The sequence below is a fragment of the Cryptotermes secundus genome, unplaced genomic scaffold (genome assembly GCF_002891405.2).
Source record: "Cryptotermes secundus unplaced genomic scaffold, Csec_1.0 scaffold112, whole genome shotgun sequence".
Taxonomy (NCBI): Eukaryota; Metazoa; Arthropoda; class Insecta; order Blattodea; family Kalotermitidae; genus Cryptotermes; species Cryptotermes secundus.
The window spans coordinates 2195621-2200282 of NW_019718271.1; positions in this window are offsets into that span (position 1 = coordinate 2195621).

Consider the following 4662-nt stretch of genomic DNA (forward strand, 5'->3'; position numbering starts at 1 on the left):
CACGTCCCTGAAAAAAGAGTGCTTTTGTCTTTTCAATATTAATAATAAGATGATTTACCGCGAACCAATTTTCTACTTGATGCATAGAAACTATATCTGCTTTCTAATGTGTATCTGTGCCAAAGTTTAATGTTTACAATCTGGATTATGGAACTGTATACTTACTTACTCATGGAGCTGAGCCCTTCTGGAGGAGCTGCCAATTCTGCAGCTACTCAAGAATTTCCCCGCATTCTGTGGAACCCAAAGGTTCATTACCGTGTTCACAAGAGCCCTCCACTGGTCCCTATCCTGAGCCAGATCTATCCAATCCATACCATCCCATCGTATCTCTCTAATATTGTCTAATTGTCTAATAAAATTGTCTAATATTCTAATATTGTCCACCCGCCTACCCCTTGGTCTTCCCTGTGGTCTCTTTCCTTTGGGGTTTCTCACCAATATCCTATACGCATTCCTTATCTCCCCCATTTGTGCTACATGACCTGCCTACCTCATCCTCCTTGACTTGAATGGTAGCAAGCATTACCTGAGTTCAGTCTCTCCTTAATTTCTTCCTGAATCAGGTTTCGATCTGTTATCGTTGTTCCCAAATATCTGAACTGTGCCACATTTTCAAAACATCTGTTTCCTATCTGTATGTCATGATTTGGCCCTACATTTTGGTGACAAGACAGTAACATATACTTAGTTTTCCCAGTGTTCACTTCTAGACCAACCTCTTTACTTGCGTCATTAAAGTTTGTGTGTTTTTTTTTATGGTATTATCACCCAGTAGATTCACATCATCGGTATAGACCAACAGCTGATGTGTCCCATTTAATTTCAGTCCCACCTGGTTTCCCTGGACCTTCCTAATGGCATATTCTAAAGCAAAGTTGAAAAGGATTGGTGATAAAGCATCTCCTTGTTTTAGACCATTCTTGGTTGGAAATTTATCAGACAGATGTTTACCTACACGGACTTTACTATATGTTTCGTTTAAACACAATTTAATCAACCTAACTAGTTTCATGGGTATCCCAAACTCTATTAGAATATTGTACAATACTTTCCTCCTAACTGAATCAGGCTTTCTTGAAGTCTATGAATAGCTGATGTAGTTCATTGAGGGGCTATGCTTCAAGCTGGAAGGTTGTGGTTTCAAGTCCCGATGAGGTCACTGGATTTTTTTCAATTGACCTAATCCTTCCAGCCACACTATGGCCCTGGGGTTGACTCAGCCTCTAACAGAAATGAGTACCAGGACTTAATTAAATAATTTTTCTGGGGAGTAAAGCGCGGCAGACGCGTAAGGCTGACAACTTTACCGCCATCTTTGAGCTGATTGTCTAGATAATGTGGTACCCTCAACGTTTCACAACCCTATGGGCCTTCACAGCATGTTGCAGGGATAGCTTTACTTTTACTTTTTTACTGTCTCATCGTACCCATATTTTTTCTCCGATATCTGATGAATGCAAAAGATCTGATCTGTAGTTGATCTGTTATGTCGAAACCCACACTGATGATCCCCAATAATTTCATCTATATATGGACTTAACCTTGAAGGAAGAATATTGAACAAAATTTTATATGAAGTTGATAGCAGTGATATCTCCCGATAATTACTAGTCAGTTTTATCACCCTTCTTGTGAACTGGTACAATAATAGACTCCTTCCACTGATCAGGCAATTTTTCCTTATGCCAAATAGAAGTAATTAGATTGTGGATCTTAGAACGTAATATTTCGCCTCGTGCTTGAATAAGTACTGCCGGAATTTCATCACTATCTGGCGATTTATACCGTTTCAATTTTGCAATAGCACTTTCAACCACAAAAGGGCTAGGATCAGGTATTAACAGCTCTGCTGTATGGATTTCTGTCTGCCTAACATCACTGACCCTATGTACATTCAGTAACTGAGAGAAGTAGTTCTTCCACCTATTCAAAATGTTGTGGGAATCTGCAAGTAGATCACCATTCTCATCCTTCACTAAGTTACTGCTAGGCTGGGAAACCCTCTTAAAGTCATTTATTCCTCTATTCAGGTCTCTAATGTTCTTGTTCTTACTGTTCATTGCAAGCTCATCAATTTTGTCTTTCAGATATTCCCTCTTTTTGTTCCTGAAATGCCTGCTGGTTTCACGTCTTATATTGTTCAGATTATCCCCATTTAACTTGCTTAGATCCTGTAATCATTGCAATTTGAGCATCCTTCATCAAACCATGGCTTATGCTTCTTCAGTTCATAATAACCTACACCCTCTTTGGCAGACATTTTTATATTCTCTCTAATAGTATCCCAAGCTTTATTAACATTTACCTCAGTTTCCAAGTTTTCCAAAGCCGTGAACCTATTTGAGATTTCGACACAATTCTGCTCTTTACCCTCTACTTCATTTAATTTCTTGAGATTGAACCTCTCCATATGAACTCTGTGTGTTGTTTGTTTGCTCACTGCCAGTCTTTCCCTAACCTTCGCCACCACCAAGTAGTGGTCAGTATCACAATCTGTTGCCCTGAATGATCAGATATCAAGTATACTTGAGTGCCGTCTCCTGTCTATCAAAATATGGTCTATTTGATTGTGTATCTTCCCATCAGGAGATGTCCAAGTAAATTTATGGATGTTACGATGTGGGAACATTGTACTTTTGACAGTAAGATTTTTTGATATGCAAAGTTTACAATTCTAATTCCATTATCATTACTAATTTCATGCACACTCTTATTCCCAATTGTTGCTTTGAAAATGTCTTCCTTCCCTACTTTGGCATTGAAATCTCCTAACAAAATTTTCATAGAGTATTTCGGGAATTTATCAAATGTTCTAATTCTTCATAGAATCTATCCTTTATGTCATCAATTTTATCTTCTGTTGGCGCATGAACATTCATAACAATGATATCACACCAGCGACCTTTTAGTATTATATATGATATCCTATCACTAACAAACTCTACCCTCTTAACTGCTGATATGATTCTCTTATGTGCGAAAAATTCTGTACCTAATTCATGATTTTCATTCCCCTTTCCATAGAAAAATGTATAGGCTCCTGCTGGTGTGATGCCACCTCCATCCCATCTGACCTTCTGTACTCCTGCTAAATCTAACATATTTTAAGATTTCTTCCACCACTGCCCTGAGCGAACCTGCCCTATACAAACTTTGAACATTCCAAGTGCCAAATCTCATATCCATTTTCATTAGCTTAGGTCGTTTATCCAAGGAATCCGTCCAGGTCTGAGGATTTGTGTTCATTTTCGTAACATAATCATTTTTTGCGGTGAGGAGTTGTTAGCACCAAGCTGGAGGACCACCCCTTGTCGGCTGTCCGCGACTGCTTATTCAATATATTCGCAGCTTCCCTCCAAAACTGGAGGGCGTCTCCTTCATCCGCAAACTGAGGACGCGCCATGCCGTATTGACAGGGACCCACCTAACATGGATGGAACTGTATAAGTCGATAAAATCTTATTACGTTGCTACTGTTTTTTGATGTCCATGTTTACGTGGATTCGTTTATTAACTATTTTAATTGTTGAAAATTAAGTAGAAAATGTTTCTGATTGGATCTGCATTCCTACAGTTGTTTATTAACAGTTCATATCTGCAATTTATGTCAGCCTAAGATCATGTAGTTTACATAATCCTTAAGCTGAATCAAATTTTGTTGTCCTGCATGACAGACGAATTTAATAACTGGGTATTTTCTTTCGAAAGCCCACACATTTTATTGTCACAGATACCTTGATGCAATTTGAGGCCGATATTTAGTAACCAAGATAAATGGTACATAATTTATATAGCGAAATCGTATCAACTGCAGACCAGACAACATTAATCTGTTGTGATCCACTCTGAGGTACTATCCCCACACTTGTTAAAGTGGGATACGATAAATTGCATTCTTGATTTTCAGGTAGGATATCTTCAGAGTATGAGTTGAAACCATTCGGAGATCTAGATTTATCTCAATTATAATTCAAAATAAGCTTCACAACCTTCATCGGAAAAACAGCAGACAATGGTTATAATAGGCCGTGCTATATAAGTAATCCGTTGCTTAAACCTACCAAAACAATCTTCGTTGATAGGCAACAGCTAAAACGTTTCCAATAGGACATCCATTAGTAGTTAAAATCAAATCAAACAGCCAGACAGACGTCCATTCCTACGAAATAGATGTGCTTTTATGACCCTGACGTAAGATCAGATCAGAATTGAGTCCTATGCAGTCAAAGGAGGGTTCGGCTGAAGATGTATTGTGAGTTATTGTAATTTAATGTGATTATGAATTATTGTACAAGGATTGATCAGTAAATCCAATTACAAATCCAAAAGACACCCTCGAACTCAGAAATGTATGTTTAATCATTTAAAAGGGGCACTTAGGCATGAATTGAATCTCTGGTAGCGCTTACAAAACATTCTCTCCGTTCTCTCCCGTGCTATCTGCTGGCTTCAGTGAAGTGAAAAACAAACCAATAATAATAAATATAACGGCATTAAACACGTTCCAAATAATAACACTTATAATAATAATAATAATGACAGTAATAACTGTTACTTAAAGAGCATAGGTCTCCTCTTGATAAGCATGGTGACCACTGATCGCCACTGATTGTGACGTCACGGACTAAACTTGTTGCCAAGTGGTCCTGGGGTTGAGGC